We start from the raw sequence: 24,267 nt of genomic DNA, 5'->3' as shown, positions 1-24,267 counted from the left end.
TGTTATCATGGGGAGGGGGGCGCTATTTTAATAGATGTGAGATGGTATTTTATTTTATTTATTTTTTAAAGTTTATTTATTTAAGTAATCTCCACACCCAGTGTGGGGCTCAAACTCACAACCCTAATATCAAGAGTCACATGCTTCTCCCACTGAGCCAGACAGGTGCCCTGGTATTTTGTTTTTTAAAGATTTTATTTATTTGACTGAGAGATAGAGAGAGCACAAGTAGGCAGAGTGGCAGGCAGAGGGAGAGGGAGAAGCAGACTCCCCGCTGAGCAGGGAGCCCGATGTGGGACTCGATCCCAGGACTCTGGGATCATGACCTGAGCCAAAGGCAGACGCCCAACAACTGAGCCACCCAGGCGCCCCGCTGGTATTTTGTTTTAATGTGCAATTTCCTAGTGATAAATGACGTTCAGCAGCTTATTTGCCATTTGTATATCTCTTTGGTGAGATATTTCCAGATCTTTTGCCCATTTTTAAATTAGGTTGTTTTCTTGAGTTTTAAAAGTTCTTTGTATATTTTAGATACAATCCTTTATCAGATACGGATTTTGCAAATATCTTCTCCAAGTCTGTGGCTTGTCTTTCATTCTCTTAATGGTGTCTTTTGCAGAGCAGATGTTTTTAATTTTGATTAAGTTCAACTTAACAGTTTTTTTTTTTCTTTAATGGATCGTGCTTTGGGTGTTGTTATCTAAAAACTCACTGCTAAACCTGAGGTCATTTAGATTTTCTATGTTACCTTGTAGACGTTTTATAGTTTTTCCTTTTACATTTAGACCTATGATTCATTTTGAGTCAGTTTTTGTGAAAAGCATAAGGTCTATAGCCAGATTCTTATTTTTTGCATATGGAGGTCCAATTGTTCTAGAACCATTTGTTAAAAAGGATATTCCTTCTCCATTAAAATCCCTTTGCTCCTTTCCTCAAATTAGTTGAGTATATTTGCGTGGGCTCCTCCTGCCTTTTAATTAAAATTTTGGCTACTGTTTAGGGGGAAATACTGATAGCATTTGTTGCAAGCAGACTCTTGTCAGCTCCATCCAGTCAGCAACCAAACATAATTGTTTGGCATGTAGATCTTGTGTCGTGGATACCAGCGGAAATCATTGCTGCTCGCACTCACCATATTAACTTTTACTTTTTTCACGGTGCTCCTTTCCTGCTCTGCTTTATTTCCTGTTTTCCTTGTTTTCTCCCACCTGACAGGACACACATTTGAGAAATCTGCAAAACACATGAGATAAAATAGTCTAATTTACCCCCTACCTACCACCCATCTAGCATTTCAGAAAGAGGAATTTCAGTGATATCATGATAAACGTAGGCGGTCTATTTTCCTGACTGGGGTCTTACCAAGTCCCCTAGGGGTCCTAGGGTAAGCTACGTTCCTTACTTGCAAGAAGACCTTTGGGATTGTAGGGACATTACCAAAGAGACGTGATGGATTCTGAGCTCATTCGCAACGTAAGTAACCGAAGACCAGCTGCAAAAATTGGTCACAGCGGTCATAGTTTGGAGTGAGGATTTCCACCACTTTCCTATACTTTAAATGATCGGCACCTGCCAAGTAATCAAAACGTACAAAGAGGTCTTTTCACCAAGTTCAGCTCGGAATTTCCAAGCAGCTAACGACAGGCAGGGCCGGCAAGCCAGAGGGCCCGTTTTGCTGCGCGGCTACTCGGAAGTGTGCGGTAGCCGAGGGCCGCGTCCCCGTAAAGCCGAGAGCTGTAATGATGTCAACTTGTTATTTACTTTCCAAATCTGAATGACTGAGCAAGGCGAAAGGAGAATCAATCAACCACAATGTGACCCTACAGGCGGAAAAAACGCAGCGCTCCCACCAGCAGGCGGTGGGGGAAGGGAAGCACGTGTAACCCGGGCAGGGTTGCATCATGAGCTTGCTCGGGCTTTCAATTGCACCCTTGGTTTTTCTATTGCATGTAATACCTCAGCATCAGTCCGCACAAGCCCAGGGAGCCGGGGAGCAACGAAGGGCAGGCTCAAGGGAAGGCCCCCCCCCACGTCCTTTTGGGGGGCCTTGAATGGCAACTGATACATAATAAGACACTATCTATCCTGCTGATTCACAATTATGGAGACTGTGTAAGTGTGTATTTTTTATTGATGTGCTCTAATAATGGTGTAGCAACAGTCGTTTTACATCATTGACGTTTTACAGCAATATTTGGCAGAGTAATTTTTAGGTCCGCCTTTTTGATGGAGGACCAGCCCCTTAAAAACTCACCTCGGGCCCCTCCCCCCCAACAACCTGAACAACAAATGGTCCAGTGTCCCAGAAAGGAGCAAGTGAGGTTACAGTTTAAAATGCTGAGTGTACTGGGCTCTGAGCGCAAAGCTCATTATACACCAAAGGGAGGGGCAAAGTTATCTTAAAATATTCAACAAAGCAGATGCTAAAGTGCTGGGTGGTGGGCGCGGTATCTGTTTAATTGAATTAAGGCCGAGAGTGGTAGGCAGGGGTCTCCCAACTGGAGGGGAGGAGGAAGCTCTGGGGACTTTGGTGCGCTAGGGCTGGGCCGAATAAGCCATTGCAACAGAAAACCCTTTGCAAAGCCTGTGGGTGGGGTGGGGGTCGGGAGTGAGGAGGCCCGAGGTCCCAGGTACCCCCAACTCCATAGGCCCCCTCCGCCCCCGCCCAACCGAGCTCCTGGCCTCCACTTCTGTGTGTTTGAGTTTCTTTCTCCCCAAGCATTTCTAGCTCTTTCCGGGAGGTGTTTTGCAAAGGTCGAGGCTCCGCCTGAGTCCCCACTTTTTTGGGAGGGGGAAGAGGCCTTTGGGGCGTCCTCTAAGCCGCCCATTTTGAGAGAGATGCACCCTCGGGCAGCTTGCAGAGGGGTGTTAAGACAGCTGAGCAGCTTTTTTGAGGTGGGGGAGGGTAACACTAGCAGTGGCTCGGGTTCCCCTCCCCCCCTGGAAACCGCGGGGGTGGTGGCCCGGGTTCCTGTCCCCTTTTGGCTGGGGGGGGGAGGCAGGGTTTGGGAATAGGACTGCGTGGGGGTAGGCCCGTGTTTCCTTCATCCTCCTGGAGGCCACGGCGAAAGGGAGAGGCCCGAGTTCCCCTCACCCACGCTAGGCGTGGGGGCGAGGGGAGAGCGCGGGGTGAAGAGCTGCGTAGGGTCGCAGGTCCCCCCACCGTGGGGGTAGGGGCCAGATTGGGACGCGGGGCCTCCCCAGAGGCCGTGGGGGGTGCGGACTCTAGCCCCCCCTTCGCCGTGGGGGAGGGGCGGGCCTAGAATCCCCTCCCCCGGCCGTGGGGGAGGGGCAGGTTTGGGACGCGGGCCCCCCCCCCGGGCGCAGGGGCGGGGCCGAATGGACTCGGGTTCCCCTCCCCCTGGCCATGGGGGAGGGGACGGGTTGCGGGTTGGGGCGAGCTCCCCCCCGGCTGTGGGGGAGGGGCCGGCCCGGGCGGCGGCGGCCCCCCTGGAAGTCCTCCCGGCCGGGGCCGGCGCGCTGGCGGCCGCTCACCCCCCCACCCCCCCCACCAACCCGGAGGTCACTGCCCGTGCCGGTCCCTCCCGCCGTCCCGCCCTCTCCCGCCGCCGCCACCGCCGCCGCCGCCGCTCCCGCCCCAGCCCCCCCCACTCTCCGCTCTCGGGAGCGAGGAGCCGCCAGCGCCCCCGCCCCGCCGCCGCCGCAGCGCCCTCGGCCGCCATTCGGCACCCGAAACTTTCCAGCGCCCGCGCCTCTCCGGGACTCGCGGCGGCGGGGCGGGGGCGGCCCGGGGGCGGCGCGCGGCTGCTCCAGGGCGCCGGGCCCTCGTCGGCCGCGGCACGGCCCGGGCTCGGCGACGGCCGGCGACAGGGAGGCTCGGCGCGCGGCGGCGCCGCCACAAGTTGCGCTGCTGGCGGCGAGGTGAGTGCGCGGGGCTCAGCCGGCCGGGCGCGGGGCAGGGGGCGCAAACTTCTCCGGCGGGGGTGGGGGGTGCTGGCGGGCGGCTCGGGGCGCCCGCCGCCGGGGCTCTGGAGGGGCAGGTCCCCAACTGTCCCCGGGGCTCGGGCTGGGGTGCGGCGCGCTCCCTGCAGGCTGAACAATACCCCGAGGTGGCCGCTCCCCAAAGTGCCGGCGCGTCGGGGGCGGGCGGAGGTTGGGGGGGGGCTTTGTCCTGGGGAGGGGGAGGCGGCCGGTAAGTTTGGGGAAGCGCTCGGTCTGTCCCCTTTGTCTGCTGATTCTGGGGCTGGCCGGGCGAACCTGCGCCGCCGCGGGATCCCCCCCGTGGGGGAGGGGCGCCCCATTCATCCCCGGGCGCCGGCCAGCCCGCCCGGGACCGGCTGGAAGCGCGGCGGCGCGCAGTAGAGTGAGTGGCGGGCAAGGCGACGCGGGCCCGGCGGCTGCTCAGTTTCCGAGACGCAGAAACTGTCAAGGAAGTCCGGAGCTCCCCGGCCCGAGCGAGGGGACCTGGCTGAGGGCGACATGTGTGTGTGTGTGGGGGGGGCGCCCCTGGTGAGGCGGGGTCTGCAGAGTGCGGCCTGGAGAGCGTGCAGACCTGTTGCTCTTGGGCTCCTGGGGCTCGGGGGAGGGGTGCCCCCAGATCGGTGTCCTGGGCTGTGCTTCCCTGGGGGACCATCCCTACGAGGGGGGGCGGCGATGCTCGGAACGGCGTGGGGGCGCGCCTTCGCGTGTCGGTGACCGCCTGGTATATGACAATTTGGGGTCGCTAGAGGCCCGCCCGCGCTGGGGCAGGGCCTGGACTTCACGTGCGCTGCCCGAGCGCGCGGTCAGGCCTCGCCCCGACTCGCTGCACGGCCTGGCATTCTCCGAGCCAACTGCGTTGGAAATTCCACAAAGTTCGAGTTGGAGGTGGTTTTTTTTAATACCGCCAAGTCGGTGATGATGTGGAGCAGAACCCCCAAAGAAACCAAAACCCACCTCCTATTGCCTCTGCAACCGTTTCTGGTTTGAACAGTCACATGCGGCTTGACCCGACTTCTGGATGTTTTTCTCTGCTGATGCGCCGCCTGAGTCCCTGGTTTAACCTGGAAGGGGAGGGGCGGAACTCTAGATGGGAGGGGGCGAAGGGAGAGCCCTGCGAAGGTCCCAAGTGGTGGCTTCCGGGTAGCAAATGACTCTTGCCGGTTTTATAAAAAGTTTACAACTAGTTATTCCTAGAAAAGAGGCGATGGGGGTGGGGGGCAAGAATGTTGAGTATGGCACAATGAAGACGTTAAGATGACACTTTTTTCCCCCAAAGGATCTTACTGTTTCAAATGGGCTGCAGATTCTCGTGGAAAACCACCCAGCTGGATAAACTAATCCAGGGATAAAAGATGGAGTTCATCACTTGACCCGCTTATTAAAATGGCCCTTAAGGGGATTCTGGTCCTTAAGTGAACACCCACCTGTGGGACAAAAATTGAGATTTTTAGGTGTTTTAGTTGGTGGTGTGCACTGCGCGGCAAGTATTACTGGATCCTCCGGGGTTGGTTTTTCTTTTTGCTTGTATACAGAGCTTAATCAGTCCTGCAGTTTTCCGCACCCCCATTTCCTCACCCTTCCTGAATGTTTTAATGGGGTGAGTAGGGACGGTGCGAATGTGATGTCCTGGTTGGTCTTAATCTCACCATCACCTGTGGGAGCTGTAGGCTCCTCATCTGGGTGATGGCATCAGGAGTTTCCCTGAATGGACTGTTAGGAGGGGTTCAGTGGTTCTAGAGCCTGCGAAGAGGTGGACAGAGCCCTTGAATCCAACTGTCTTGACACATAATGCTTGGCTAGAAACCCAGCCTTTGTCCCCATTTGGCCTGAACTAGTGAAAGGGCCCACCCTGCTGACCTTGAAGGCCTGCAGCTTTTCTGAGCGTCGTTTCTTAAATGTGTAAAAATAAAAAAGGGGAACTGAAATCATGGTACTCGCTGTATTGTGAGGACAGAAAGAATGTGTAAGTTTTCTGAAAACTGTAAAGTTGCCTATAAATTTTAGTTGTGCCATTGTGCAAATCAAATAATTGTCTTTACGTTTTTTTTTTTTCTAAGATTTTATTTATTTATTTGACAGAGAGAGACACAGCAAGAGAGGGAACACAAGCAGGGGGAGTGGGAGAGGGAGAGGCAGGCTTCCCGCCTAGCAGGGAGCCCGATGCGGGGCTCGATCCCGGCACTCTGGGATCATGACCTGAGCCGAAGGCAGACACTTAAGGACGGAGCCACCCAGGCGCCCCCTCTTTACGTTATTTGAATACCGTGCACTTAATGCCCTGTGCCTACCAATTATTATTTCCATTCTGCTGCGGAGAACACTGACTTGCTAGTACATAGTGGACGGAGGATTGTCTGATTCCTGAAGCCCAGCTCTTAAGCTTGATGTTCCTGTTTTCATGTCTTCCTAGCATGAGTTTTCATGTTTGGACAGCTAAAGCTCTTCATATTACATGCACACGTTGACGAATGAGAGTCTACGTTGAAATCTGTGTGTAGATACAGATGTTGATGAATGAAAGTGCACATTGAAGTCTGCGTAGAGATAGAGATGTAGCTCCATGGAATGAAGAGACTTTGACCCCAGTGGAGGAATCGCTCTTATAGCTTCATTGTCCAATATGGTAACCAGTGGCCCCATGTGAGCATTGAGATTCAAATTAATTAAAACTCCATAAAATTAACAGTTCTGTTCTTTCAGTCCCTGGAGCCATAATTCACGTCCTGTAGGTGCCTGTGGTTAGTGGTCACCGTATGAGCAAGGCACACACGGAAAGTTCTGTTAGAGGGTGCTACTCTGTAGTTACTGCAAGGAAATATTAATAAAATAAGTTAGTGTACTTTTTGTTGGGGGGGAAGGAGAAGCTATAAAAGTTTGAAATAATTCACAAGTAAACTTAAAAAACCCGTTTCCGCCAGTGATTGACCCAGGAAAGTGATTTCAGAGAATGGACCCTTTTTTTTTTTTTTAAAGTAGGCTCCCTGCCCCATGTGGGCCTTGAACTCATCATGTGGGCCTTGAACTCATGACCCTGAGATCAAGAGTCGCATGCTCTACTGATGAGCCAGCCCTCCCCCGGTGAATGGATTCTTAACCTGCAGTTGAGAGCTATAGTTTTGTATTGGGGTGCTTTGATCAGTTTTGGATTAGAAAACCAGGACTCCAAGCCAGAGTCTGTGCCTGAGTGTTTAACCTTGGGGGAGGCAGGAAGCATGTCTGCATCGATTTCCCCATCTGAAAAAAGGCATAGCCGTCAGCCAGTCTCCAAGATGCCCACCTAAGCAGATTGTGGTGAGCATCCCCTGGGCTGTTCGGGAGTCCAGGTTGTCAACCTCGGTGAGGCCCTGAGTGGGTGATTGCGGGCGTGGTTGTGTGTGATGTGTTTTAGCCCTTGCTTGCTCTCGATACCATAGGCTTTCAGCACCCCCCACCCCTTGAAGTTTAAGTCTTGAGTTTTGAGGTTCCGTCTCTGGAGGTCAGAACCTTCCCTAAGGCTCATAGGGATTCTTTCCAATAAAGTGACATATCACAGTCGTCAAAGTATTTTTTTTTTTTAAATGGCTGAGTGCTGTAGCCTTTTCCTGTATGCCAGGTCCCTGAGTCAGGATGTTATTTTTATTACTTAGTTGAACTGCCCTTTTCACAGTTCTTTGTATTTTTTATAGTAGTGGCTTAGAAATTTTATTTGTAGACGAGGATGGGGGGGGTACCCAATTTCGTGTCTCTCAGAGAGGTGACCTCCCAGATCACCTTTCTGCCCTTTGTCCTCACTCTCTTTTGCTTCCTCACAGCTTTGGTGTGACCTGTCCGAGTTTGGCTGAAAGTACTTATTAAATACCAGGGATGTCCCTGATTGTCTTCCAGAGGTGGGAGAGGGGTCTCTGCCTAGGGAGGCCAGACCCAGAAAAGCCAGCTCACGGAGGTCCTCAGAGCCAGGATTTGAGATTCTCAGTTACCTGTTGGGGCGGCCACCAGCTCAGCCAGCTCGGCTCATAGCTGGGGCTGCCCCTTGCCTGCTCTCCGCTGGGGCCCACGGGGCTCTGCCAGGCCCAGTGCCCAGCCTAGATGACAATCACAGATGCTCTGTGCCTGGCATGTCTCTGCTGTGGTTTCCTGATACCTGGCATTTGCCCCCCCCCTTAAAAAGAAAATAATGTGCTACAACCAATAAGCTGTTAATCTTTCACCGCTAAAGACATTGAAAAAAAAAGTTTCAATCAGGAAGCAAGACTAAAGTCATTTTGTAAACACTTTTTTTTTTAAACTTGGAACGATAAGCCCTCCCCCCCCCCCCCCCCACTATTTTTAGTATGAAGGAAGTAACTGGCCTCCTGAGGAGAGACTGGATGTGAGTTTTCCCCTTGGGTCTTGCCCTCTTCGGCCCTTCCTCCTTCTGCATCCTTTCCACGGGGCCTGACCAAACCGACTACACTGGCCAGATTGGCAAAATGACCCAACAAAGCCAAAATAAGAGCTGGATGTGGGAAGAGCCTAGCAAAGTCAACATATTTATACGGCCCAAAGAGAGCTTAGTCTGAGAAAAAGCGTTGAAGACCTCAAGGGAAAAACGCTGTCATTCAGGAATTCGCTCCCCGGGTGGCTTCTGGACCAGGGTGCAGGGAACTTGACTAAAGATGGTTGTATGCACTGCATGGGCAGGTTCCCTCCAGTATCACTGCCATGAAATACTTGTTGGCAGTCCACTACGTGATCGAAGACTGCAGACGTGAACTGGAAGCCAGTGAAAAATGGAATTGGGGCAAATTTAAAGTGAAGACACTGGAAGAGAGATGTTTCAGTCTTGCAGAGGAAACTGGGTGCAGTGGTAGGTGGGAACAGGTGGAGATGGGGATGATGCTCAGCTTCCAAAGAAAGGGACGTCTTTGGAGATGAGGACAGAGGAGATGGTTTATGGCAATTGTACTTTGAGCCCTGAACTCCAGAATCTGGCAGTCAACTAAGGGTTCTCAGTGGGGGCCTTTTTGCCCACTACCTTCAAGGAAACATCTAGAAACATTTTCAGTTGTTGCAGTCGGGGGGAGGGGGATGGTGGATCTACGGGGTCTGTGGATGCTGCCAAATATCCTACATTGCACGGGACAGTCCCCACCACTAAGAATGATCTGGACCCAAATGCCAAGAGGGCCAAGGTGGAGACGCCAACCCTGAATTAAACGGTCAGCATACGACCACGTGTGGGACAGAATCTGGGGGAGGTGGGTGCCGAGCAAAAGCTATATGGCAAGTTCTGTATTCTCACGGCACACGTGTGCTTTTTGGGAATCCGTTAGGAGGTAAATCATACTGCAGATTGAGAAAGGGAGTTTCTGTTGCTCACAGGAGGAGGGGAAAGAGGAGGTAGGAGTGAATGGACTTGGAAGAAGGAATAGAAACAAGGCCAACAGGTGTGTGTGTGGGGGGGCGGCTGTTCGTTGCCTGAGCTCCCCCTCAACCCAAGTAGTTTAGAGCCCCCAGATGCAAGTGCACTTTGAAGGCGTGTTTCTCGACTTTTTCCTCACGGTTCTATTGATGTGTCGCACATTGGCTAGGTCTTACTTTTGGTCAGCTTCTGTGTACTTTTGATATTTATTACGGAAGAAGTGGTCCCTGTCTCATACAGGCTCTGTTTTACCCAGCGCAGTGTGGGTGAACCTAGAGGTGAGGTTAACCCCCGCACCTGCAGGCCCGTCCAGGCCCTTGGGAGGGTGGGGGCAAGTGAGTGAGGTTTCCGTTGCTTGCAGTACTCCATGATGCCTCAGTGGCCATCCCTTCCTCTGACTGCTCGAATTTAGCAAAGGAGGGCAGCCAGACGTGGACCTGCATTTTCCAAGTATCAGCTGGAAAAGGGCGCCGTTGGCACCTAGAGTCTTGTTGTGAGGTGTGCCCGGGCATCCGGAGCCTACCTGAGGCCCCATGTCCTTGTGACCCCAGAGGAGCGCCACGCTCGGCCTGCATGGGGCTCCTTATTGGGCTCCTGGTGGCCCTGGGGCAGATGATGTGGCTATGGGGGAAAGCTGGTTTGTAGCCAGCTTGCCATGCGCTGACTGCGTGTTTGGGCAGATCAGTTTCTTTCTCTGTCATTCGTTTTCTCATTGAAAGAGAGAGAAAATAGAATTTATTTCTCAGACTTGAAAAGAGGTAGGATTATTATGCTCAGAGCCCCACATATTGATACCTTCTCCACTCTGAGATTGGGAATTGGGTGTGCAAATGCATCTTTATTAGTTATGATGGTCTCTAGTACTTGCTTCCTTTCCTTACCCCCCCACCCCCCAGTGCCCTTAAGTTAAATTTCAGGGCTGGTTTATATACACGCATGTGTATGTTGTAACTTTCTGAATTACTATACGAGAAGGTTGACTGGTGTTCAGTGTACAGTTTTATGAATGTTAGCACACGTGTAGGTTTGTGTAACCAGCACCGAAATGGGGATACAGAACAAGTCCCAACACCCCAAAGGCCATCTGTGGTGCCCCCGCGGTCACCCAGCCCCCCCACCCCCCCCAGCACTAACTGAGGTGCTGGCCCGTCAGCTCTGCCCTTCAGGTCCTGGTAATTGCATTTCAGCTCAGCATCAGATGCCCTTAGGGGAACCCCTCCATTCTCCCAGTACCCTCCTTTGTGTTTCTCTCTGATGACCCTCGAACTTCACACTTTTGCACACTTGAGCCTGTGTGTTTGCCTCCGAACAGCAGGGTTTGCACTGTGGGTGAAGGAGAAGAAAACCTTACTGCTTCCTAACAGTATTTGTAAGAAGCTATGGAGAAAGAATATTAGGTGTTTTGTTGGGGCTGCCAAAGATTTGCTCTTTTCTATGCCAGTTAATTCTCGCTGCCAAATGAGTCGAAATGGGATGTTTTCTGATGCGCTTTCAGAGAAATGTTTCCCAAATCTTTCCGCTGTACTCCCGAGAGATGTTTAATATGTGAAATGTATCAGTAGGTTATAAAGCCCTGTCTTTGGTTTCAAAAACAGGACCCACACATTGAGGTGTCGCAGTTTTGCCAATGGGGTGATACAACAAGCTAAAGATATAAAGTTGTATTTGCATTACTTTGTAGGAGGAAAGAAATGAATTCCTAGGTCTGTGTTTCCATCTAATTGTTGAACTGCATTTTATGTTGGACCAGTGATCTCCTAAGAAATGGCATCTTTTCCAGAAGAATTGACTTTGTGTTTTGGCTTTTGGCTACTTTTCTTCCTGCCCTGGGTGGTCTGCCTGCTTGTGTGAGGTCATTGAAAACCTGGGTGCGTCCTCACGAGTCAGAGGGTAGGTGAGATGATCTTGAGGCTTTTCCTATCTCTCTTGTGTGAGGATTTTCATTTGGAAAAGGTATGCTGCTTAATTGTTCGGTTGGCTTTTTTTAAAATATATTTTTTATTTTTAAAGATTTATTTGAGAGAGAGAAAGAGCACACGCAGGGGGGAACAGGAGAGGGAGAAGCAGACTCCCTGCCGAGCAGGGAGCCCCACGCGGGGCTCCATCCCAGGACCCTGGGATCATGACCTGAGCCGAAGGCAGACGCTTAACCGACTGAGCCACCCAGGCGCCCCATTTTTTTTTTTTTTTTAAAGAAAAGTTAAGGATTCTGTTAGTGAAAAGTTTAGGGAAACTGATGGTTATGCCCCATGCTTCGACTGTCACTTTACTCACATTAGAATAGGCAGTATTTAACTTAACCTTGATATGTTGTATATTTTACTTAAAACACACACACTAGCAATTCAGAAGACACTTTGGGCTCTTGGGTGCCTTGGGATAATTTTTATGAGTTTTGTGGTTTCCCAGTCTTCCAAGACTGTGGAAAATAAGCACAAACAATGCTTATGGTACAGTTTACAGTGTTTATTCTTGCGAACGGTGTCCTTTCAATTCCTGTGATTTATTTTTTTTCTTCCCCTACCTCGGTGGATGTTGCCTGAAGGTTTAAAAGAAAATGAGAGTTTTCTTCACCTGCTTCCCTGGAACCTGGAACCTATGAGCCTAAATAGCCAGCACAGAGCACTTTCCTTTCCTTTCTGGAACACTTGCCACCAACCCCCAGGGAGAATGCAGAGGTAGGAGGAGGTAGGAGGGCTTCCACCCTCCAAACCTAATTACCTTCCCGCTTTTTAAGAAACTGAAAACTTTCCTGAAGTCTACTGAGAACTTAGGTACCCAGCATCACCCATGTTGCAGTGAGCTTAGGAGGACACTGCTCCTTTCTTAGCGTGATTCCTTCCTGTGATCAACTTGCTTGCCCATCGTCATCGGGCCTTAGAGCCCGTGCAAACGTCTGGTATTCAGTTCTGCACACGTTTCTGTTTGTTTGAAGATCCCTATAGGTGGAAAAGAGGACAAAAAGCTTACTGTACGTGATGCTGTTTTATTTCTTAGATCAGAAATAACAAATGCTTTAATACTGTAAGACCATATAAATCATTGTAAGAATTGGGAGAACAATTGAGCACAACGGAGCAGCGATTTCTGTTTCGAGTCCAGGGGATACTTAGTCATCACCAGGTCAGCTCATCTCTTGCAGTTATCCTTGTAATTCTGACATCCATTTGAAGATGAGAAATGAGAAAGTGGAGTGGCAGTCTGTCACCAAAGTCATGTCATGCAGAAATCTATTGCACCAGCATGAGAACCTAATTCCCAGTATCTATAAAGTTCTGGGTGATTGCAAAAAAAAAAAAAAAAAGTTCCAGGTGGTTCTGGAGTTGTAGGTTGTATTTGATACCAGCAGCTGAGCTGAGAATTGAGGTCTCTACCATTTGTTTCATTTGGGAAACAGATTAAACTTGGGTCCCTGCCTTAGGTTCTTTTTCCAGCACAGTCCTTATCAGGCACTTGAGTCCCACGCAACTTCAGTGCCAACTAGGTGTTGGTAAAGACTCAAGTAGTCACAATTACCAGCGTGAAAACGGTGATTGCCACTTTCTGACAGTTGCAGATCAGTCTGGGAGACACCATTTGGTTTAACTTTTAACTTGGTTAGTTGTATTTCTAAGGTTTGTATTAGGTTTGTATTTCTAAGATGCACAGGTGATTCTTTGCCAATTTCAACCATTTCCGGGGATAGTGAAAGGGTTTAAAAAGCCTCACGGGAAGAAACAACTTCCAAGGTGTACCCAGCTCAGAAGTTGATGAAAATAAGAATTAATTATCTCATGTGTCCAGTGCATGACAGAAATTATTGTAGACCAGATGAGAACAAGACGAGAGGCCTGTGGAAATTAGAGTTGCCTTATAAATTTCATGGGACACTCTGATAAATTTCATGGGCTTCTCTGTACATTTCCTTTAAACCAGTAGTCTCCACATTTTGTTGGGGGCGGGAGGAACCAGACTGCCTAGTGTCAGGTTTTAATTCCCAAAGTGGTCTCCCAAGTCGATTTCCTGTCCTCTGGCAGGTGCACGGTGAGATTTATTGGGAGTGCAGGAAGAAACACACAATGTCCACTTACTCTGTGTCTGATACTTAGGTCTATTTTTGTAGTTTGTGAAAAATGCCTGTAATGTTAGTCAAGTGTTGTGTATAGTTAATTGCCTGGGTTGGGGGCCTGTGCTAGAAACTTTTTCACTGATCAGGATATGCAGTGAAAAGACATTTAGACCGAATGGGTCCCCAGAGGTGCTGGGCAGAGGGGGCACTTTTGAAGTACGTGAATGCAAGTGGGACACAGATGTACTCCCCTTTCCCTCTGGCTTCAGCTGCCAGAATGTGTGTGTACATGTGTGCACTTGGATCTGCTGGGTTTTGTGTGTTTTAAAAGCTGAAAAAATACTCGTGTTGTAGAACCAGATGACAGTACCTCTGTTGCAGGTGCATGATGAAATTTTGGAACAGTGCTGTGCTTTTCATGCATTTCGTGACTCGGGAGTGTTTTCATAATCACTTAATTCTGTTTATAAATCAGCTGCTTTCGTTGATAGTTTCCCTCAGGGCTCCTGAGAACCAGGCTTGTTGAAGGAGACTCAGACTTTTGAAGACAACCAACAGGAGAGAGAGTGCACGAATGGGATTGCCATTAAAGTCTTTGGCTTTCTTCAGTCTGGCTGTTTATTTGTGGGTCTTTTTCCAAAGACCTATTTCATTGGTCATGGTTGTTATTAAATACACTTTAAAACAGGGTGCCTGGGTGGCTCAGTTGGTTGGGCGAGTGCCTTCGGCTCGGGTCATGATCCTGGAGTCCCCGGATCGAGTCCCGCATCGGGCTCCCTGCTCGGCAGGGAGTCTGCTTCTCCCTCTGACCCTCCTCCCTCATGTGCTCTCTCTCTCTTTCATAGATAAATAAAATCTTTGGGTGCCTGGGTGGCTCAGTTGGTTAAGCGACTGCCTTCGGCTCAGGTCATGATCCTGGAGTCCCGGGATCGAGTCCCGCATTAGGCTCCCTGCTCGGCAGGGAGTCTGCTTCTCCCTCTGACCCTCCCCCCTCTCATGTGCTCTCTCTCTCTCTCTCATTCTGTCTCAAATAAATAAATAAAATCTTTAAAAAAAAAAAATAAATAAATAAAATCTTTAAAAAAAATACACTTAAAACAATATTTCACAGTAGAGGTGTTTTGTTTTGTTTGTTTGTTTTTAAAAGCGAAAATTTGGGGTGCCTGGGTGGCTAAGTCGGTTAAAGTGTCTGACTCTTGATCTCCGCACAGGTCTTGATCTCAGGGTCGTGAAGTTTAAGCCCGGCGCTGGGGTCCACGCTGGGTGGGGAGCCTACTTAAAACTAAATAAATAAAAAGAAAACTTAGTCGATGCTGTATTGCTGGTGTTACAGAGAGCAAATAAATATAAAAATGAAATTCGTGATTCAGACCACATTGTGGGCTGTGGAGAATCAAGACTCACCTGCCCAAACGTCAGGTCTTTTGTCTAAAGGTTTGGTTTTCGTGAGACTCCGTGTGAGTCGCGAGTCTTTCCAGGATTTCCACAGCAGTCTGTTTGTTTGTTTAACTTGAAATGATTGATAGGTTAGCTTGGGCTTTTCTGTGTCATTTTTGGTGTTCACATCAATTTTTCCCTTTGTGAATATTGAATTTGCAATGTAACTTTGTATGTAAAATGAAGCCCAGAGATTTGCAAGTGAATTCAAAGGCCGATAGGTGAACAATTCTTGTTCGCTTCCCGTGCTCACAGGACACCTAGTGCCAAACGTCATTAAAGCTCGTCAGGATCACAAACATTCATTTGTCTGTTGGTAAACTGAAATATTTATCTCCTACTTGAAAAAAATCGCTTCTCTTTATGGCAATGGAAGGCACCTAGTGTAAGGAGGAGAAACAGGAGGAATTTTTTTTTTTTTTTTACTCTCCTGTCATGAAGCTTTGTCTCTCCTTTCTAGAGATCAATACGTGGAAGTTTCTGTAGTGGATGAGTTAGAATGAGCGTCTTTGGGATTGTACTTGATCTGCCCCTGCCCCTGCCCCTTTAAGAAGAAAGAGAAGTTACACCAAGTCGTTTGCTTTTTTAGCCAGACGCCTCGAGCTCTGTCCAGGTCTTGACTTCGTATTGCGGCTGGGTCAGCCAGACACCGGTGAATCAGTTCAGCTCTGAACCGGAATCCTCTTCTACTTTGCTTTTGGGGGGAACACTAATAATTATTCATTTGATTATTTGCCTGCCAAATTACCCGGTATAGTATTTCAGAGAGATGTATCTCGGAAAATGGCCCTCAAAGGAGACTGTTCTTAGAAGCCCGCACAAAAGTTGATTCTGTTTCCTGAATGCATCCCTCAGGTGCTGGTCACGTGCAAAGGTCTGTGTGTAATTTTCTGGGAACGTGAGGCGTGCATAGGTGTATGACGCAGGAGTGAGGGGAGCAGGGCAAATGCCAGAAGCCATCAGAACATTCAATGTTTGAGTCCGCTAACCTTTGAAAAGAGAATATAAAAACAAATTAGTTTATAGCTTTGTTGAAGTACCGTTTACATAATTTGTATCAGAGAAAGCAGTTCCTTTTCCTTAGGAAGATTGGGTTATTAAAATTAGCTCTCTTCATTTTTCCACAGAAATAAATAAATCAGTTGTAGTTCAAATAACTGTATGTGAATCTTTGTAATTGGAAATTTGATGTTAGCAAAATTATATAACCTTGGTTAATTACATTCATATACTCAAACTAAATATAGAATAAGATTAGCTCATGGAAATACTTCATTTTTATCTCAGGCGGTGCAGTGCACATTCATGTAATAGTTTCTAGTTTCATTTTGTAATTTTTTTTTTTTTTTAAATTATCCTGGACATGTTTTCCGAAAAGTTACTTGAAATGAGGCTGTATGTTTTTATTTCCCGGTTCGTGTTTAAATTTAAAATGGCGCACAGAATAAGCTGTCCTTTGTGAATTTTGATTTTCTTAGTGGCCTCTGTGTTCTGTGCCTGGCATGATACAGGGATAAGCTGGGGGTCCCATTTTTTTCGCTTGACATTTGCCTTCAGGGAACTTTGGGTGCGATTGGCCATCTCAGAGTAAATGCTCAGCCTCCTCTGTTTCCTGTCCTGTTTGCTTTTCCATTGAATGCTCTATATTTGGACAACATGTGTATATTTTGGTGTGGGTTTCTGATGGCCCCGATGTTTGGCGGAGTGGAATTTCTCCGTGCACACCACTGGGCTGGGCAGTTGGTAGTGTTCCGGCGTATTTAGTTCACAGGATTGAGTTGGACACATTGTAGATTCAGGTTGGATTGTCATTCCCTCCCTGCAAGCTATGTGTTACTTTGTTTTGTTTGGGTTTGCCATAGATATTTGCTTTGCCTTTGGATAGCTGAGGATGCCCGCTTGTGGTGGTGTTTAATTTAATATAGAACTCTAAATCTGACTTATATCAAGTTGATTTTCTGAAACCACTTTATTGCGGTATAAATTACATACCATAAAAATCACCCATTTTAAGCGTACGACTCAATGATTTTTAGTAAATTTACGGAGTTGCGCAGCCATCGTCATAATCGATTTTCATTCCTCAATATGGTCATTCGTGTCCATTTGCCATCAATCCTGGCTCCTACCTCCCAGCCGCGGGCAGCCATTAATCTCCTTTCTGTCTCTACAGATTTCCCTTTTCTCAGAACAAGTACTTCTGTGCTTGGTTGAGCTTACGGGGTGGTGGATGGTGAGGGCCCGATTTAGTGGGAGAGGGAGAAGTGGGGAGAAGGGGAAGAAGGCAAGAATAATAGGCATGCCTCCGTTCCCTCTTCTGCAAAATCAGGGTAGTGATGGAAGTTTTGCAGGCTCTCCTTGTGGATCCACGTGGGAAGTAGTTGGCTCAGAATCAGGAGGAGCTTCTCGTAACCGGTCACGTTAAGAGTCGGGGGGTCCTGCATAAAGGGCCCCTGGGACAGGTGAGGACTGTGGGAAAGGGGTTACCTCTCCGGTGATGGGCTCAGTCCTTGGTGAACCCAGCACACAACCATACAGCAAAACCTCATCTTTCTTCTTGCAGTTACCCTCTTATTTGTTCCATGGCGTTGACTATGAGGCTTTGAGGGAAGTTTGATCTTGGCCTGGGATATACCTTAGCTCCCTCTTCCTCCACGAGGGGCAGTTTTGTGTCCAGGGGATGCCGGATGATGTCTGGAGATCCTTCTGATGGTTACAAATGGGGACGGGGTACCCCAGCACCTGGTGGGTAGAGGCGAGCGGTGCCTCGCACATCTGACAATGCCAGAGGATGTCCCCCTGTACCAGTAATAGTTCCCCAGCCCAAGAGCTCAGGAGTGTGGAGGCCAAGACACCTTGCCTTCGTAACTTTAATCTGGGGGGAGTTTGAAATGTGGTGCTTAGGTCTTCAATAAAGACTTGGTGACGTTGAAGGAGTATAGGTACCACTAGGCTTATGAAAGAGGTGCGGGCATCTTTCAGTCTTCACACGCTCCAGGGGAATGGGGATTTTTTTAAAGTAAAGGATAAACGAGATTTTTGGAGTTAACTGTAGAGAGGGAAAATTACTTTCAATGCCTTTAGAGGTATTCATTTACAGATAACGAAATTGCAGCGTAGACAGAGAAATCTGGAGCCACCCTTTGGCTTGGATCTGGGACTCACATTTCCATCTTTATCTGTTTCCCTAAGAACTGAAAAAAGAGGGAGAAAGATCGAGACCCCGCATAAAGGCTCTGAAAACTATGACCATCTAAATGCAAGGGGCTGCTTCCAGCCGTCACCTTGTCATGGAAAGTGTTTCTGGACTGGCTAGGGGGGAGGCCCGCCCCGTGCCGGCACCCTCCCCTTCTAGGGAGGCCCGTCTGCCTCGGCGTCCCCTGAGAGTGCCCTGAGAAGTTCGGGGCCCCTGCCTGCGACTCCATCCTGCACACCTCCGTCCTCTGTCTCGCACCTCGCTGCAACAGCTGCCCCTTGCGTCCAGCTCTGGTTTCTGCTCTGCGGGGCCTCTTGCTCCCGCCCGCCCCCAACCCGCCGTCCTCCGCGCCTTCCAAGGTGCAAGATCTCCTAACGTCCCCTTTCTGAGTCTTTTGTTTCTTTTGCCCATTCTAAGCTCAGGCTCTTTCCCGAGGGAACACAGGATGATGATAGGCCAGCTTCCATGAATTGAAGCAATGTGGAGTTGTATCTTCTTCCTCCTCTTCTCCCGGAATAATCAACATGAACAGTGTGTCAAGTGCGGCAGGATAGATCTGCCTCTAGCATGTTCGGCTGCCCATGTACAGAAATGCAGTCCCGTGGTTTTATCCAAGTGGCACCCTATCATACTTCGCTCCTCTGCTCTCTTTCTTTTTAGAGCTGTATTAAAGTATGACTGAAGTACAGTAAACTACGCATATAGAAGTTGTGCCTTTAATCGGGTTTCTCATCTTGATTGTGGTGCTGGTTTCACAAGCGTGTGTAGGTAATCTATCCATCTATCTACTTACATGTATCGAAGCAAATACATCACTTTCACATTTCCTAGTGCCTTTCTGGGCTCTCCCTCCAACCCTCCTTCCATCCACGTCGCGCGTTGATCAGCTTTCTGTTACTGGATCGGGTAGTTTGCATTTTTTAGAATTTTCTATCAGTGAAATCACACGGTATGCGCTCGTGATTTTGCCTTTTTCCACTCAGCATAATGATCTGGGGGTTCATCCATGTTGTGGCCCGTATTATGAATTCATTCCTTTTTGTAGCCAGGTGGGATTCTTTGGGATGTGGATGTACCACCGTTTTGTTTGTCCCTTCGCCAGTTGTTGGACATTTGGGTGGGGGGGTTTGACATTTTTTTGGCCCTTAAGAATAATGCTGCTGTAAATGTTTTTGTCGCCATGCAAGGGATTCTCAAACTTGACCGTGTGGCGGAATGCCCTGGAGAGCTTGTGAAAACGCGGATTGCCAGGCCTTATCCCCAGACTTTGTGATTCAGTACATGGAGGGTGGGGCCCGAGACTGCATTTCTAGCAGGTTCCCAGCTGCCGGTCTTAGACCAGGCACATGTTGAGTCTTCATAGACTTTGGTTGTTACTGCCTTGTTATTTGTTGCAGATATTTCTCTCTAGACTGTTCCTTGTCTTATAATGTCGCTTGTGGTTTTAATCACCAGGCTTCCCATTTTTGTGTGGTTGTTGGTATCCGTGTTTTCCTCTTGGCTTCTGGGTTTTACTTCCTTATGTCCAAGGGAAGAAAAACTCAGGGTTGCAGGGTCAGGGTGCTGATGTCACCCCAACATCAGCCGTGATAGCCCCGGCCACAGGGGTCTGCCCTTATTGGACTCTTTGGGGAGCTGACTGATGCCTTCTTACCTTCTGAGGAGGTGGCCTAGCATTGTGGTCAGCACCCAGCCGCAGGGGCTGGCTCGGACCTAGGCGCTGTGCCCAGGGCCCCCTGCTGCTGCTGTGCCCCCTGGGTCCTTGGGGCGAAGCGTCGCTGTTCACCTGCCTTTCCTCTCCCAGGGCAACCAAATCCATCCCTTCTGCATCCCACCCCTTCTCACCTAAAACCACCAGCCCCAAACCAATAACCCTCTTTTATTTTCAGTATATATTTTATTTTTAATTTCCTATTCAGGAGTCTAATCTGAATTCACTAATTTGGAGCAGGTAGATGTTATCAGTAGATGTTTACTACCATAGCCAAGGCATGTGTTACATTAAAAAAATTTTTTGTGGTGGGGGAGGGGGGAAGGTACTTCCTTTATTTTGGAGAGCAGCTTTAAGTGATTGCAAAGTCGTCTTTTTTTGTAAAAAGCATCTTCTTGCACTTGATCGCCGAGCCCAGGTCTTACCCTTTTTGCTCCTGATTCCGTCCATTCCGTATTGCCTCGGGTCACGGCTTCACATCTTTGGCTGCTGACCTCAGCTCACTGTCTGAGAATCTTTACTCAGGACATGCTGTGGAGTGGATTGTTGTGCAGGATTCCAGACTGGTTAAGTAGGCTCATCTCATTGGGATGGTTACATTTTTAAAAATTTGCAGTGACTCGTAATCATGAGCTCATGTCTTAGTTTCTTCTTCTTCTTTTTCTTTTTAACATGATAGCTTTATGGAGATGTAATTCACATACCGTGGGACTCACCCCTGTCAAGGGTACACGTCAGGGCTTTCCTGGAATAAACAAGGCTGGGCAGCCACCACCACTGCCTAATTCCATAATGTTTTCATCACCCCAAAAAGAAACCACATACCCGGTCAGCCGTCACTCCCTATTTCCCTGCATCTCCCAGCCTCTGGCTGCCACTCATCTTCTTGTCTCTGGACTTACCTATTCTGGACATTTCCTATAAAGGGAATCAAAACGATCCGTGGTCTTTCGTGTCTGGCTCCTTTCACTTAATATTTTTGAGGTTCCTCCACGCTGTAGCATCTGTTGTGTGGTTTCTTGGTACACGTTTTGTGGAAACTCTGGGTAGCCCAGGAAGCCTTGGCGTGAGCGGTGGGGGCTTGAGCTGAAAGAATGTCAGGGGATGTGTGAACCAGAGACTCCCCCGTCTCTGATTACATTTAAAGTGGAAAAGGGTTCACAGTTTCTTTCCATTTCAGCTTCCAGCCTGGCATAAACTGTAATCTTCTTCCTTCTCTTTGTCTTTTGTTCTTCCCTCTTTTCCCCTAAAGATCAGCGTAGCAAACAGTTGTGGCTGATTAATGGGGCACCTGCTGGCCCCTCCATTGTGCTGCATGTTTGGGTGGGGTTTTCGAAAGTCCTTTCTTGGGATGAAGCCTAGGAAGCTTGAATTTTCCAAGGGTGTGGTGTGAAGTTCCTTCCAGCTCTGAGGTCATGGGATTTCATCCAGCTAGACTTTGGTTTCTTTCTAGGGCCTCCCTGAAGCCACAACCCTGACTTAACACCGTAACGGAATCGTAGAGTTGTTTACTTTGCTGAGTTTACAAACCCTTTGTATAGTACCATAATTACCATTCTGGGGTTGGGTGGGAGACTAGGGAGGCTGATTTTTCTCAAGCCATCCATGGGCCACGGCTTTCTGGGTTGCGTGTTTCTCCAGCAAAGGGTTTACTAGGAAGGTCACGCGTGTTTTCTTGGTTGATCTCCTTTTCACCGACTGTCTTAGTTTCTTATTGTTGCAGTGACAGATGACCACAGGCTTCCTGGCTTGAATGACACAAACTTATCATCCTAACACTTCTAGAGGTATGAGAAGTCTGACATGAGTCTCACTGTGTGAAAATCAGAATGTTGACAGGGCTGCATGCTTTTCCAGATGCTCTTAAGAGAGTCCCTTTCCTTGCCTTTCCAGCTTTTAGAGGCCACCTGCATTCCTCGGCTTGTGGCCCCTTCCTCCATCTTCCAAGCCACCGAGCAGAGTGGCATCTCTGTGTTCTTGCATAGTTACATCCCCCTAACCACGGCGTGGAAAGATGCTCCCCGTGTGACGACCTTGGGCCCACTTGGATAATCCGGGATCGTCTCCCTGTCTCAGGATCCTGAATTTAGCCACATCTGCAAGGCTCTTTTTCCCTGTCAAACATTTCACGGGTCCCAGGGTTACGGTGCGGCTCTCTCCGGGGTCAGTCTTCTCCCCACTACATTGATGCCCTTGGTTTCTGTCTCTTAGTTTTTTCCTCGGAAGCCTGCAAGGTTCATGTATTTATTTAGTATTTGCTGTTTGTCTCTTGAGTAACTTAGAAGTCAGGGGGCCATGAAATTATTTGCTTGTCTGCCTACCACTCACTGATGATACAGCCCGCTCGCTGAGCCTCGGTTTCCCTCTGAGCACAAGCAGGAGTTGTTTTCCATCTTGGAAAAGAACTGGGATTGTGGGCGCAGCTTGGGGACATGCTTGTATGTGGGCCAGTGGACCCCTAGGGCATATCGTGGTGCTTCCCTCTGATATGAGAAGAAGCCAAGCTAAATCATGTGGGCACATTTCAAACGTCTTCCTGTCACGGCCACTAACATCCCAGTGACCCAAACGAGCCATGTGGCCAGATCCACCATCCATGGAGTGGGGAGGGCTGTGCTAGTCTGGAGGTCCTCTAAAGTCACATGGCCACGGGCACAAATGCATATTTGTAGTGTAGGGAGGAGGGGAGGGAAGAAGTGGGATGTGTGTGGGGGAGGGCAGATGACCCCAGTGGAGGAGCCTGGATACACCCAGTTGCATCCCGGAAAATCAGCTCCGTAGGTAGTACTCATTAAATATGCGGCTTCTTTGGGTCTGTCTTAGAGCCACCTGGACGGGGGGTGAGGGAGGCACCACTCGTGTCCCCAGGGAACATTTGGCGATGTCTGGAGGCATTCTTGGCTGTCATAAGTAGCTAGGAGAGAGGGTGCTCCTGGCATCTAGTGGGTGGAGGCCAGCGATGCTGCTGCATCCCCTCATAATGCGCGAGACCACGCTCTCTACTAGGCATTGTGTGCCCTGGGCCCGAATGTTCAACGTTCGGAGCACAAACAGGTACTTTCCAGGTGGTTCTCGTGCACTTTGGAGTTTGAGGACCTTGTCTTGCAGGACTGTCCCAACAAGGAAGGGGAATTGGCCATCCCTCCCATATAAAGACCAACTGAGGAGCGCAAGTGCATTGTTTAAACTCTCACAGACGGCTGCGAAGAAGCAAGTTAAAACTCATGGGTCTTGACTGGGTCTCTATGGTATCTGCGACTTTTGATCATTTGCTTGGTACTGTACTAATCCTTTAAGCTGTATTAATTCTTTACTAGTGCTCAACTAATAAACGGAGCATTTATTTGGTGTTGAAAAATCTGTTTTTTATTAGGAGATTTCCATTGTGAGCTTAGTATTTTTTTTTTCTCCAGGTGGCCCTTTGTCAACTATTTCTATTATGTATTTTCTTTTTCCTTATCAGCAGGACTGCCAAGTTCTTGATAGCAAAGATCATGCCTTAAATTTCTTTTTTGTTCTGCACAGTAGTGAGCCTATGATAATTATTGGTCACTTGCCAACGGTATCCATTGCAATGCAAATTGCACTCTGCGGTTAAGGATCGTTTATCAAGCTTCCACAGACTCGCCTTTTATACCTTGCTATAAATCCTGTCTCCAGTCTTCTGGGGCCGATGGTTAGCATGTGGATGCTTGCTTGCTGTGTGGCAGAAAAAAAACTTTGACCTCATTAAAGGATGGCGGCAAGTTATTGAGAGGCTGACCGCCTCATTCTTCCTCCTACACTCATGTTGTTTTTATTTTGGTGATTGAAATGTTTGAGGTATGAAAAAAAATTCGGAATTCCTTGCTGGCACGACAACCAAAGTAGTGAGTTAAAGCTTCTCCGGTCCTCACCTCCGTTGTGCATAGCAAGTGCAAATACGTGTTTTCTTTTGAAAAGCCAGCTGGGGAAGCATTTGATGTAGAGGGTGCTCTATCTCCTAGAGTTCGCTGTGTTCTGATCAACTAGGTATCGCCTCTTGGGGCTACCAGCAAGTTCGGAAGTAATCAGAATGTTCTCTGTGTGTGTATCAATGGTTCGGTAATTGTGAAAGTAGGGCTTTTGTTCTTGCGGATTCCCTGTGTGGGAACAAGACCTTTACTGGCTTATGGGGGGCACAGAGAGGGTCAGGGCCCACTAAGGCTGTTCCATCCTCTAGTTGATCTTTTTTATTTCTATTTTTTAAATATTTATTTATTTATTTGATAGAGAGCGCGCGTGAGCACGAGCAGGAGGGGCAGAGGGAGAGAGAATCTCAAGCGGACTCCCCGATGAGCGCAGAGCTTGACGTGGGACTCGATCCCACAACTCCAAGATACCCGAAACCAGCAGTTGGACTCTTGACCTACTGAGCCACCCAGGTGCCCCCTTCTTTTTAAAAACTGAAATATACATTGACACTTAATACTGTATTAGTTCCAGATGTACAACATCATGATTTATGTACATATTGTGAAACGATCGCCATAATAAATTGAGTTAAGATGCATTACCACACGGTTACAAATTTC

The 24,267-nt window shown here is 48.7% G+C and overlaps 1 protein-coding gene across 7 annotated transcripts in view; it reads left to right on the top strand.

Moving 5' to 3' along the window:
• Nucleotides 1-1,947: 1,947 nt before the first annotated feature.
• Nucleotides 1,948-24,267, top strand: part of TBL1X (transducin beta like 1 X-linked) — a 214,863-nt gene continuing 192,543 nt past the window's right edge. For 3 of the 7 annotated variants that reach the window (XM_078064798.1, XM_078064794.1, XM_078064797.1), the window contains exon 1: nucleotides 3,724-3,882. The gene's annotated coding sequence lies outside the window, so the exon portion shown is untranslated. Of the gene's footprint in view, nucleotides 2,113-3,723; nucleotides 3,883-23,965; nucleotides 24,118-24,267 lie in introns of those variants that run through there. The other 4 variants (XM_078064796.1, XM_078064795.1, XM_078064800.1 and 1 more) reach the window with 4 other exon arrangements.

This window comes from Halichoerus grypus, chromosome X, assembly GCF_964656455.1.
Source record: "Halichoerus grypus chromosome X, mHalGry1.hap1.1, whole genome shotgun sequence".
Classification (NCBI taxonomy): domain Eukaryota; kingdom Metazoa; phylum Chordata; class Mammalia; order Carnivora; family Phocidae; genus Halichoerus; species Halichoerus grypus.
The sequence above is the reverse complement of the archived record's forward strand: the minus strand, read 5'-3'. Positions and strand labels throughout refer to the sequence as shown.